At 47.0% G+C, this 14,221-nt stretch overlaps 1 protein-coding gene and 1 long non-coding RNA gene across 3 annotated transcripts in view; one reads left to right on the top strand and one right to left on the bottom strand.

The window, feature by feature from the left end:
- roraa (RAR-related orphan receptor A, paralog a) overlaps window positions 1–14,221 on the bottom strand; it is a 177,971-nt gene that overhangs the window by 66,966 nt on the left and 96,784 nt on the right. The window lies entirely within an intron of this gene.
- LOC114857302 (uncharacterized) lies at window positions 72–10,123 on the top strand. Its single transcript, XR_003786196.3, has 3 exons — window positions 72–139; window positions 3,078–3,148; window positions 9,808–10,123. It is a non-coding gene; the product is annotated as an uncharacterized LOC114857302 (long non-coding RNA).

Below are 14,221 nucleotides of genomic sequence, written 5' to 3'. Positions count from 1 at the left end.
TGAATGGCAAAGATTAAATGTACACTGCAGAGAAAATGTACCAGCGCGTGTAAACAAACAGAAACTATAGCAACCGCTGCTTAGAGCTGAGGTGCTGAAGCAGTTGTGACTCGGCCCCTGACTCCTGTCTCGTCAACAGGTGAGCAAGAAGCAACACTTCATGTAGAAAAAGATAAAAAAGAGCCTTTTGAGTGCACACACTGGGATCTGGGATGCAGACAGTGTACACACAAACAATATGATTTTCAGACTGTAATATTCTCAGCTCAGTGTGGATGAATGTGATGATCCACTTGGTGGAATGCAGCAGGGTGCCTGACGACTCGCTCCATCACTTCACTTGTTCACAGAACTTAACAAGGCTACGTCGCCGCACAAGGTTTTCATCAGGACGTCCACATAAAACGCAAATGGCCCTAGTCGCACTCGAAGCAGCGTTTTTCGCTAGATGATGATGATGATGATGATGATGATGGGCTAATCAGCCTCAGACGCACACTGACTCAACTCCTCCTCTCCTAAAATGAAACGCTGCATTGTTGGAGACATTTCTGATTAAAAAGTGGTCAGGGCTGCCGCATCGAGATGCCGTCAGGGCAAAACCTTTGTGGGGGGGGTCGCTCAAGTCCATCCCTTCAGACAGGCCCCATAATGACCATGTTATCTATCTTGATTTCAATTAGAGCAAGACACAGATCTCGACAGCTGCATGTTAAAGTGCCTGCACCTCGGGATTCCCCGCTGTTATCAGATGAAGTGATGACTGAGACAAACCTGATTGGTTCTGTGACAAATCGCTGCGGGTCACGGTTGGAAACTGACTCGAGAATCCATTCGCTGTGCCTATCACATAAAGAAATCACGAGATGTGATGATATGACAATTTTGATTCCCTAAGTGTTGTCGAGGATAAACCAACGTCTGGTTCCAACATCTCGCTCTACGTGAGGCTGAAATCCGGCGGATGCTTTCAGCCCTCAGTTCAAACAATGACTGTTGATACGAAACCACAAGGGGAATTCTTATACATTATATATATATATATATATATATATATATATATATATATATATATATATATACACACACACACACACACACACACACATATATATATACATATATATATATATACATATATACACACACACACACACACACACACACAGTATATACACTGTATATATACTCTATATATAGTGTTTTATATATATACTGTATATATATAAAACACTATATATACTGATATATACTGTATATATATATCGTGTTATAAATATACAAAGGAGTAAGCCGTCGTGTGATCCTCCCTCTGATCTCAAGGTCTAACACATTCGCAGCCACTTAATTATGTAGACAAAAACAACTCTGCGGTTTTTGGTTATTTTATCAAAGCCTCATCAACAACAACAACAACAACAACAAAAACCCTTCAAATATATATTTTAGAGGTAAAAATGAAAGGAAAGATAGTAATATTGCTAGCGAGATTAGCCGTCCTGACCCTTTGAAGAAATGGCTGTGACAGTGTGAAATTCCACAGACTCCTCAATGTTAGGATGAAAGTCTAAGAAAAGCAAAGGATGAAATCTGCATCCCCGAAAGAGCCTGCTGCTCTAATCTTTGCATTGTGAAGGCGAAAGACGAGTGAGTCAGATTTACGTCACTGTTTGTTTGCTCTTTTTTTTTCCACCCACAAATGCCTCTTCTTGCTTCCTCTTTCAGACTCGCCTTAAGGAGATGAATCGCTTTACAGTTTAGCTCCTCGTTTAAATGAAGTGGGCGGGATGTGGGGAGGGTATTTTAATCACTTATATAAATATTTGCATTCACATGGGCTGACCCTTGGAATAGTCTATTACTTCATCTCTTTCACCCGCTGGCCCCCACCGCTCATCCAGACACGCTTATTTACCTCTCCTGCTCACCCATTCAATAAGACTCCAACCAGCCTAGAGACATTAGCATAGCCACACAGCTCCACAGACCAGACAGCTATGCAGCTTTGTTCTCCGCTTTGTTCTGAGGGGAGAAATAAAGCCTGCTATGTGAGACTAGTAGCAGAGGAGGAGAGAAGGGGGGGGTTGGACCACTAGGGAGACTGGCAAGTCGTCGGTTTCTACCCTCTAATTCTTTGACAGCGAGTAATATATCGATCATAGCGTTGGGCATGACGGCGACCTTGAGATTTAAAGCAGTCGCCACGCGGCGGAGAGGCGAGGGGTGGTCACCGTCCAACGGCGGTGCGTGTGCGAAAGGCTGAGCGATAGCGATCTGGGATGGATCTCAGCAGAGACGGGGCTCCTGCATCTTTAATTGTTCAGAGGAACAGAGCCTCATCACAATTATAGAGCATTCAGGAAGCCTCCAAACTCATTTAGCTCTCCTCATCTGGGAGCAGGAATCCACTAAACACAAATTCCTCTTCTGCCGCCTGCGGCAAAAAGCCTCCTTTTTTTTTAAAGATTAATAAGATAGGAGATTCAAGAATATCCAAAAGACAGAGGAAAAGACTCATTGTTGGAAATGAAACATCTCAACGTGTCAGCATGTAAAGGGGGGGGGGGGGGGGGGGGGGCGTTATTGTCCATTTCTGATTTTAATTAAACCTTTAGTAAACCCTGAAACACATTGTTTTCTGCCCAGACGTCCCTCATTACGTCAGGTCTGATCACACGGGGACAGCGAGTGAACTCCTAATAGGAAAAACAACACAACTAACATTCATTAAAAGGCGTCCTCGTCTTCTCTGTGTACTCATAATCTACTTCCCCTTTTCGGTGCACAAGGTAAATTACAACTATAATTGAAACGTTGCACGTGTTTAGCAAAAGTGAACTCCCTCATCCATAAGGCGACGGGGTGGAGGGGGGGGGGGGGGGCAGGATGTGCATTAAAACAAATAAACTAATCAAGTCAACGCCGTCGCGGAGGATAAACACGCACGACGCCCGGTGCTGGAGCTGCACGTCGTGTCAGGAGGACGTGAGCGAGGGCGACGTTGCTGAAGTAGCTGTGAGCGTCAGCGCGCTTCCCCTCATCTTAATGGACATATTTCTCTTTGTATTGTGAGGCAGGTCCCTGGGCGGTGGAGCTGAGTGCACTCGCTGAGGCCTCGTCGCAGGATGAAGCCCCAAGGTGTGACCAGGTGCGTGTCTGTAAGATCTACACACACACACACACACACACACACACACACACACACACACACACACACACACACACACACACACACACACACACACACACACACACACACACACACTTGTACAGTATAAACGTCTGTAAAACAACGGTGATGTGAATATTGTGGCTGTGGAGCGATCAGCTGTTGCCAGCGTGCGCCTGTAGGGGGCAGAGTGATGCACGCGGGCGGCGCCGTGGTCCCGTGATGCTGACGAGAGAGGAACAGACGCGGCACAACCGTCGCCGCGGTGAGGACTCTCCCCGTGTGCGCTCGGCCGCATCCAGTGACATCACTTCCTGCGTTTCGGCACATCTCCTCCACATGTGACAGCAGCCTCTCTCTTCAAACAGGCCATTAGGTCCAACGAGAGCCGAGGCCTCGAGCCAAAGCTGCCTTTAACTGGGGGCCTTTTTACAGTAAGTTCACTGGACTCGTCTGCTGAACGCACGCCTAAACAGCACCTGGTCTGAGATCAGTGGAGGCAAGCGTTTGTACTGAGCAGAAACCAGGGTTGTGTAACACCGGCCACTCCACCAGTAGCCTTAATGAGGAGGGAGCCTTTTCAATCCGCCTCACAATGACGAGCGGCGAAGGGGAGCGCGAGGGGAGAAAAGCACCGGGCTGCAGGAATCCCATTTGTATTTTCAAGATGAGCTCCTTCAGACAAAGGTGTCGCTCGTAAGTATCACTGTGTAATGTGGCTAATCTCGCGGCGGCGATATTTTAAATGGCTGCTTAAGACCTTTCATTCATCTGCTGCACTGCTGGCACTCATCCATTCGATCGGCATCATTTAGCACGTAAACACGCTGCCGGTGACAGGTATCAGAGCCTCTCTAATCATACGCGTAGCACAGCACTGTGGCATGTCCTCATCTATCTCCCTCTCCTCAGAGGCAGCGCTGCCTCCCCGTCAGAATGGAAAATACCCCGTGGACCAACTACCACTATCTGCCCAGACAGAGCAACACGCCGCAGCTAAAAAGAGAAGACAGGCCAGGCTCATTTAGCATCGGCGTGTCGACACTAATGGACACACGGGCGACACCCTCGTGTTTGAAAATAAGGGTATTATGCAGACACGCAACTGTACCTTCGCTTTTCTCCCTAACACAAAAGGTGGTGGGGGGAAACAATTGGTTTCACGGCTGCTGTGGGGTATCATTTGGCAAGGTCGCCCTGTCTCTGCCTCGACTTTGTGAGCCGGCGCTGGTGGAGTTTAAGAGGATGGGGTATTATCTCAGACTCTTGCCAGCCCAGTGCACTCTTTGGGATAATGTTCTTATTGGGCGTGATCCCCCGACTGCAGAAGTCATGCTGTCTTTACTCAGAAAAGCAGAGGGGGTACCGGAGGTGGGTGGCTGGCTTCACCCCCAACAGATTTACAGGGGAAAAAATAAAGTTGCTGTTACACTTGCTTGAACCCACATGTTTGCGGCAAACAGAGAATTAGCAATAACAACAAAGGAAGCGATCTAATTACTTTCACAATAAAAGCAACGAGCCACATGTGAGAGATAACGGGCTTATTTTGTAATGATGATGATGAGTTTCAGGTCACCTGCACCTCAGTCTTTGCACAACTTTACAGTAAGTCAATATTTGACTCAGGCCCTTACAGGATATTCAGGGGGCCCCAGAGGGATGGAGAGTTCTATAAATATAGAGTAAAACAGAAATGCAATAACAAAATGTTGGGGCTGAGTCTAATAACGCCGTGTGAGCAAACGGTACAACCTGAGCGGACCACAGCAGCATCGCAGGCTGATGCCACCATTGTCTCCAAGCTTACAGAATTAAACATAGCATTATGTTAGCGTCTCCCCTCCAGCGTCACATCAGAGCCTCTTTTGAAGAATAAATAAACAATCTGCAAGGCTTCAGGTGACAACGCGGCGCACTGGCAGCTCCTCGGCATCTGATAAGGTCCATCTCTGCGCCCGTGGCTCACAATCGGAGAGATCAATTTCAATCTGGAGACGTGATAAAGAGAGTTGACAATGCGCCCCTGCGGCTGTAAATACACAATGTCATGTCTGAAAATAACTGATGAGAAATGATCTGAGCCCGGGATGCGCATTGATTTCATCGTCTCAATCTCATCCCGTTCCAATAATTTCAGCTTTCAGCTCCGTCAGCTGTGCGAGTCCCAAAAAAACGAAAAAAAGGAGGTAAAAATCAACAACAGGCCATTGTTCCTGCCAACATATGAATAAAAGATACTGCATTACAGCCGGTTTTCCATTGTGGTTTGCCAGTTAGCTAATCTAAACAATACATGTCACTGCATACAACAAATGTTCCTTATTAACCAGCAGACATTCTAGTCAGACTGAGGCTTGTGAGGAGGTGCTGTGTTATCTGTGAGGCCGGCTGTGCAGCTCTCCGCTGGGCTCCTGCAGCTCGAGGATTGTCCCTTACCTCTCCTACTACCCCGAGCGCCGCTTCTCCCGTGCACTCTAATTGCCTCCATTACTGTATCTGCAGTCAGATAAAGTGCTAATTTCACAGCACATTAATTTCTTCGGGCTGAACAATAAGCAACACAAAGCCCAGGCCGCCTGCCTTTGCCTGGGCAAGCGCGTCGGCAGCGCCGGGCTCCTTCCCAGCGGTGGAGGAGTGAGAGCACCATTATGCACAGGTCAATGAAATGAAGGAAAAATCCATCGATTCCACATTCGGAAAGAAAACACAGGAGAAGGGCTGAGGCAGGGTGATTTATCAGTCTCGGACGAAGTCTGGCAGTCGGGACTGGAGAGCGCTGAGGAGCAATGCTTCGTCCTCATTGGCCTGCTTCGGCCCAGCCACAAGGTGGGAACACCTGTCTGTTCAACTGCACCACGTTAAAACAGCAGGTTAATGATCTGCTGCTGGCGCCGGACTGATTCATGACTCATTTTTCTTTCTCTAATCTATTAAAGTTTCATGAGGTGAGCTACTTCCATGTCCATCATTCTTCCATCCTGGAGTTCATTGATCATCGGTATTTTCTTTGCTCAGAAGCACCCGTCTGTGTACATCAACCTAATGTCCTCATATGACATGCTTGGCTTGATTCCTCCCTCCAGCCTCCCCAACTGCCTCTGGATTAGCAAGTCCACACGCCACTTCACAAATCAAAACGTTTAACATAATAGCTCCCATCCTCTAATGGCTACACAACACACTTCATTTATTCAGCCGCGGTTTTTTAATAAGTCATTATCAAATTTTGCTTAATTCTATTCAGCCCTGCAGGACGGCGGAGGAGGAGCCGCTCGCCCCCCATGTAAAATGCGCGTTTGTTTGCGTGCACGTGCGCTCGTGCCGGCGGCCCGGCGAATCCTGACCCCGAGGACGGCCTCTCTTCCTGGGAGAGGGAGACCCGACTTCCTCCAATAAGCCCTTCACGCGAGGAGCGCCGCAGGGCTCGCTGCGGCGTGCGCCAACGTAAACAAGTCACATCAAGACACGATGCAGCGCTCTGATTAGACACTGTATTAACAGAGGTTGCTGGAATGCTAATATATCACCGGCTATTTAGTGAGGAGCATCCAGGCTGGGTCGCGTTAGGACTCCAGCAACGTCAACACGCACAGCGTCTCCACATTAGAGAGGTGGATTTAGTGTTATAGACTGTTATAGAATGGGTGAACCCTCGTGACCTCCAGCTCACAGCAAATGCATGGCAGCCGTGGCAGAAGAAGCACCTCACCGCCACCTGCAGACATGGGGATGAACAGGAGGTATGTGTTCCCTACAGCGGAACATGTACAGTATTGAGTAAGAGTCAAAGCTGGGTCACCGAGTCAAACGGCACCGCTCCACTCACACTATCACTCGGAAATGCTCGTTGACGCCGGCGTGAGTGACAGAAAACAATAACCGGCACTGAATTCACAGCTGAAGCAGGACAACCAACGGACACGGAGGTGCAGCAGGCAACTAAACGGCAGATAAAGGAGAGAAAAGCCCCTCACAGCCTTTTAGCTAAACATCAGACCACCTACTCACTGCTTTCACCACCGTCTCAACAAGCTCACTGACCCTTGTTAAGGTTCAACTGGTTTAAATGGTCCTGAACACAACTGTTCTGAATGACTGGTCCCAGGCTAACAATGAATAGCTGCTATTTAGGCTCATAACATAACATAACTATTTAGTATTTTGGTATAATTATTTTACATATCCAGGAGCTATTGTATAGTATCAATCACCTGGATCAAAGTCTATTTACTATAAATCACATTAAACAAAACAATTGTGGGTGACATATTTTTCTATTATGCAACTGTACTGTTCATAAATTCAATAACATACTATCTCCACTGCATTAATGCATCAGTTGTAAAGTGTAATGAGTCTTTTTTAAAAACTCTAATACCTCTAGTTATTAAATTCAGGAAGGTAGAAGCACTTTATTTAAAGCATTCTCCTGCCTGCTCACGTTTCCTTACAGACGCAGAGTCTAATGTAAACAGCGTGTGGACTATTACCAGTGTCAACGTTCCCACTTAACCATTTGAAAATGTTTACACGGCACCGAATTGGAGCGTAGCTGGACGTATATTGAAGTGCAGTGGGCCAGCGAAAGGCTTCAATGTGGCAAAGTGAGTTACATCACAGCCGAGCCGCTTCCCACCCCCCCCCTCCCCCCCTCCCCTTTCTAAGGCTTGTCCTGGCTGGCCTGCACGTTTCCTCCTGTTTCCATTCAAACACTGAGTGCTGTGGAAGTGTTGACAGACCGAGCACGCCTGCACTGGCTGGCTGGGGACTGGGTGGGGTGGGGAGAGAGAGGAGGAGAACGAGGGGGGGCTGAGTGGGAAGCCGCAGCCACGAGCCGCACGGGGGACAATGCATGGCATCGGCCCGGCGCTCCCAGCGTAGGAAGATATCAGTCAGGTGGTGTTTATCAAGGAGAGCTCGGCGCGGCGGACGGACCGAGAGGTGTCTCCGGTGGAGGGAGCGCTCGGCGGACGCTTGACGAACGACGGCAGGTGGGACGGCCGACGCCGCTCCCCTAATTAAACCATTACCGCGGGGCGTGGAGACTTGGAGGGGGTTACATAATGCACTCCGGCGTGCTGGAATGGGCCGGTCCCAGTGGACGGCAGGCGGCGAGGAAGACAGAGGGAAAGAGGAGAGGAGAGAGACATTTGAGGCATTTGAGATTAAGTCCCTTTCATCTTCAACCAGACTCATATTTCCTAAAGTTAAGTACTAGATGAAGACTGTGCGATTACTCTCTCCCTCATGGTCGCTCTCGCTCGCTCGCTCGCTCTCTCTCTTTCATTTCTACTTTCACACACATTCTCTCTCTCTCTCTCCTTTTTTGCCTTCAGTGGAGGACTCACGAAATGTGCATTCAAATGCTTGTGGAAGACTCAGGCCCCCAATCCCCAGTGCTAAATACAGGAATTTCTAAGAATCACAGTTCAAAAAGGAGGCACTTAGCTCTCTGCTCTCACATTTCACAAGAGAACCAGAGTCAATGGCGGGGCGAGGATGCTTGTAGTAGGTTTTACACCGTGGAGTGGATTATGGGAAATGTTTAACAGTTATTTGCTGCCATCCCCACTGTGACATTCTGGGATTAAATCAAATGCGTGTGGAAATAAATGACATAAGTGTCTGCTATTCACGGGCAAAACTGTTTCCACTAATGCAATCAAAAAGGCAGGAAAAGAAGCGTAAGGGGAGAAATATGTTGTGTTCAGAGGAAATTCAGACATGTGCTTGTATTTAGGAAAGCGCTTTTCTGAGGAGCACGACGCTTACACAATGTTGCAAACATTCTCTATGCTCAGCAAACACTTGCCTCTACCCACATGGGCCATAAGTCAGCCCCGAGGTTCCACCTACGGGGTCTCTCCCTCCTCAAAACGATAGGAAGCCGTAAAGCACGGCGGCGGCTCCGAGGGCTCGTGTGCGTAAACGGACAGGTTTCCCTAACTGCGGCGCGTGATGGAACTGTTCCAGGCCGACGCCAGGCAGGGGAGTGAATCACAGTGATTGCTCGCAAACAGCTGGATTCAGTCAAGATACGCCCGGGCCGGGGGAGCCGCCGCTCGCGTCCCCCGAGAGCCGGCGCTCCAACGCGGCCCCTCTCCACGTCAAGAGGATGGGAGAGGATGCGGTGACATGAGAAACGCCCTCGTTTGATTAAGCCGTCGCAGCAATCAGGCAGCTTCCAGGTTCCTGGAGGAGGAGGGGGGGGGGGGGGCAGAATCTGCACGAGGGCAGGGCCTGTTTGCTGAAATGCGTCTCGCGTCTCGCCAGCGACGTTCGTTCGCCGCCGCTGCCAGCTGTCTGCCACGCCATCCGCTCAACTCCGCTCCGTTCCGCTCGCCCGTTCGCCGCCGCCGCCGCCGTCCGACGCTCAGCCCCTTGTTTTCCTAACAGCTCCCGCACGGGCGGCTGGCACAGCTGTTCCGCGGGTCCCCACGGCCTTTTAAAAAAGGCAATAAATCAATCTCGGCACTCAATACAGGCGGGAAATTGACCAATTAGAGCGGCCCAAGATGCTTATGTTCAGGCAGACGATTTTACAAATTGGCCATCTATTTATACTAACACAGGCTCCGCGAGAAAAATCCACTGGCTGCTGTTAGCGCATTAATGTTTTTTGTTCTTTCTTTCAGGCAACAGACGCCACGTCCTGGTTCTCTGAAGCCCCGCTGCCTAATCACACATCCCTCATTCAACGCAGCCTTTGTATAAATACTACATGCTTTGTTACTCCCACTGTTTCTATTAGCAACATGAAGCGCGGATGCGGTCAAACATCACGTCGTGTAATTTCCCCTTTGTTTGTACATGTAGACGTTCTCGTGCGGACCTTTGATGAATCAGGTCTTATTAGACGGCAGCGCCACTTGTTTGACCAGATCTAAGAAGAGGCTGCACAAACTGCTACTAAACGATTTGCTAGAATTATATTTTCAACAAACCATGCAAATACACTATTAACTATTTATCACTTATTTATTTAACTTCTTATTAACTATTAACTATGTAATAAAAGAGATTATGTTTCTTGTTCCTTTTCCGGGCTCTAAACACCACTCTTCTGCAGCCCGGTCGCCTCCCCGACACCTTTCTCACCCCCAAACCAGGGACTGAACCCCATTACGCGCTACAGGTGCGCTGGCATCTGTGAGCAATCTGTCTGTGTACCGGCGTTTTTTCCCTCTTCTGATCTAAAAAGCATTTATTAGGAGGCTTTTCATTAAGCAGACTGAACATCGCCCCGACGCCGCTGCCGTATGATTATCAATCTCCAGGTAACAATCAAATAACAGGCTGCTCGCACCTGCATGGCTGTGTCTCCATATGCTGCTCTTACATCAGGTAACAGCAGACGTTGGTATTCATCCCCAGAACCGGCTGATGCAACGCTGGGGCTAAATCATGCATAGGATCCCGAAACGAGCCACAATGGTGGTTTTGCGGAGCCGCTGGCGAAACGCGGTAAAGCCTAATTAGTGCTACTATGTAACAAAGTCCACCGACTGCGTTGTGCAGAACGCCACCAGCACAAGCAGCGGTCCCTTATGTTATGCTAAGTAGAACTCCTGAGCATCATTATCATTCTCAGTCTGCTCGCCTGCAGACTCATTTATGCTTACATGTCACTTTCCTCCCATAAAGTCTAATCAGCTGATGAGCGCACACACACACACACACACACACACACGCGGGCGCACGCAGCCGCACAAACAGCGAAGACTTTAAAGGTTAGTGCTGCCCTTACCCTGAGCACTTAATCTAGATAACCCTCGGCGGCGGGGTTATCTAGATTAGAATAAACAGGAAATGAAAACAAATAGGCCCGTGTTGTTTTTCTCTCGCTCTCCAAAAAAAGAATGGCCTGTGGCTCCTTATCTGCAGCAAGGGAGAAAAACCCCGCGACTGCGTTCGCTCGTGACTCAATCTCCGCCGCTCGGCACGACGCGTCAGCCAGTCACTCGCGTCTCCTATTGTTATGTTGTTCGCAACCACGTTTCCAGGTCGGGTCAGTACGCGGGTCCGCTCACGTCGGAAAATCAGGGGTTGGTTTTGCTGCATTCGTAGTGAGCTTTGTGGCAGCACTATTTGAAATATTTAAATATTACAGCCGGGTTCAAACACTTCCATTTTGATGCTATCAATTACGCTCTTTATTCCTCAATTCCAGCCCCTTAAATATTAATATGATTCCATAATGAGGCTGAGTGGTCGGAATCACTCACTGTCCCTCAAGGCAGCTTCGCAGTGGACGAGTGCACAGACCTTCGCTTGATGAATAAAACCATCCCATTAAGCTACACTTCACCACTCAGACACGGCTCTGTGGAAATTTTGTCTTCCTCTTTGTCACTGGAACTAAATAAAAGGCTCCTTTCTCTGCGTGCAGGTGCCTCCCTAATACCTACATTCTTCACCTGGTGTCTTGGAGCTGCACACTGCCAAGTCAGAATTAATACATTGTAATTGCCTTACGCATTTGCATATTCAGGCCTGCACGTGTTTGGTTTTTTGTGTTTTTGGTCCCTGGCAGAAATAATCAGAACTCGAGTAAGAAAACAAAAACTTAAACGATCACTTCGCTCACTTCTTTGAGCCCCTTGATGGGTTTGAAAGGCTTTGTTCATGCTTTCAAATGAACTGCGTGATAAATCGTATGGGGTCAGTGATTTACAGGCGAAGGAGGGCCTTTCAATTACTGCCTGATGAGGCCTGAATAGACACAGTCCTCAGTGGAAGGCGCGGAATGAGAAATGAGACACTTAAGATCACTAAAATTGTTACATTTCAAAAAGCAGTTTTCTTAAATTGCTGAACAAGTTAGTAAAATCAGACACCCAATTAGGATCAGATTTTGGAGAGTGGAATTAAAGGAGTGGCTCCACTATCAGCACCGTCTGGGGTACAAGGCAACCATTGCTCATCTCCGCAGCGAGGCTTTTATGTGTAGGGCCCCGTATCACGCAACTCACACAATCTAATTAGCTCCCTCTCAAATGGAAGAACGCTCGTTTTTGAAATGCAGCTAAAAAAACGGCACAAGATAACTCGCGCTGCTGTTATTGTCGCATTTATCGACAGATCCTCCCTTTCATGTGTCATGTGAAAATGAGAAGCCATGCTACTGAATCATCACTATTTAGACAGTCAGCTAATACACTGTGAAATGAGCACCACTTCACCATCACAGAGCAAAAAAATTAATAAATAAATCATGCACTGAATAGAGCTTTGACAAGAGCGGGTATTATTTTTATAATACTAGCAGCTTCATACTTCTTGTAGTAGTACATTAACAAATCATCCTCTCTTGGAGTTGCACTGACCTTTCACTGAGCAACTTAACATAATATCCTTCAGAGAAATTAAGTGACGGCAGAATCGCACACTGTAAAAACCCAATAGTTTCACAAGCTTGTCCTTATGCCAACGCATGTACATGCATATGCAGTATTAGAGTGGAAAACACTCAGAGGCATAACAGACAAACGGAGACATGTGCGGACTCATCCAGACACGCACGCACGCTCGCACGCACACACAACCCAGAGACGAGGCAACCAGTGAACCATGAAACATCTTCATCCATCTCTGTTCCCATGGCAACAAGTGAAATCATATTCCTTTTACAACTTTGTTCTCCGTTGAAAAATGTAACCATCTGCTAAAAACATATAGTCACAGAGAAAAGTTATGTGATGAATATTTTAGGGGGCTTTGCTAGCGGCTGCAGGCATTATGGTCCCTGGCCAACGTCTTCCTTCCAGGCAGAAAACAGCCACATCCTCCCCCACTGTGGATAATGCTGAGGGGGACGTCCTTCTTCAGGAGAGTCCTGGCTGCTCGCACTCCACTCAGGCTATAATTCTTCCACCAGAACACCACAGAATTATAGCTGACCTGTCTTTTTCTCTCTCTGAGCTAAACACAATTTGTATCACAGCATATAAATAGTTTCAGGTGTTTCTTTCCGTTCCAACAGGAGTGTGCGTGGAGAGTTTCTTAAAGATTGCTACTGAAATTAAAAAAGAAAAGAGCTCATAAAAATAAATGTACCTAGTAATTAGCACTATTGTACTAATATTAATTTATCAAAAAGATTAGGTTTAGCTAGAGGTATGAAGTTAATTTATACTCAAAGCTCTTAAATCAGTAGCAGCTCTGTAGTGCTGTGGGATTTGTGTCCAGGAAAGAGTCTCTTGTTGTCTCTTCTCTGGTGTTTATCAAAGAACTAAGTGAAAAAGAGTCATTAACATCACCTTCAGACACCTTTCACTGCAAGTACTATTCCAAAAGTGTTACGACTGAATAAATGTTATTACACTGATTAAGTGTAAACACATTGTACAAAGCTGATTAATTGTCTTGATTATGCTCATTTCACATCAGTGTAATCAAATAGAAAAAAATGTATTACCGTATAATTATCAGTTCCTCCACTTGGATTAATTGAAAACAAGAAGCCCCTTTATACTTTCTCAACTCAACCAGAAAATAATAAAGACAAACATATAATTTATCTACAGTACATTGCGAGTTTACCTCAAGTCATGTTAACAACTTGTTTATGTTATTGATGGAGAAAGACACTGTAATTAAGCAAAAGCGTAAGTGGGCAGCAACACAAACCATATTATGTGTGATCACATTATACACAGGTAATATTTACACTGGTTTATAGAATATAATGCAAGGACAATATTATCGAACATTTTGATGCTGATGAGCAAATAATATAATGTGTAAGAGCAAAAAACTTTAATGTTCTGTGGAGCTGAATACAAATAAAGAGTCTGCGTTTCTTTAGATTACATAGAAAATATATATGAATACAAATAATAAGTTTAATAGCAGCTCATGTCTTTGCAAATGAATTATTGTGACATGCTGCAGGTATCAGGTGAGGATCACACCATGAGGCGTAAAGCTACTATTAGGCTTCCCCGCTGATGGCAGCAGCAAACAGGCTGCAGACGGCACAGCTTAAACTGCTCTCGCTCCCAGTCTGGACCAGCGCCAGAGAGCTTCACATGGGCTGAACCCCATTGT

This window comes from Betta splendens, chromosome 6, assembly GCF_900634795.4.
Source record: "Betta splendens chromosome 6, fBetSpl5.4, whole genome shotgun sequence".
In the NCBI taxonomy this organism is placed as follows: Eukaryota; Metazoa; Chordata; class Actinopteri; order Anabantiformes; family Osphronemidae; genus Betta; species Betta splendens.
The sequence above is the reverse complement of the archived record's forward strand: the minus strand, read 5'-3'. Positions and strand labels throughout refer to the sequence as shown.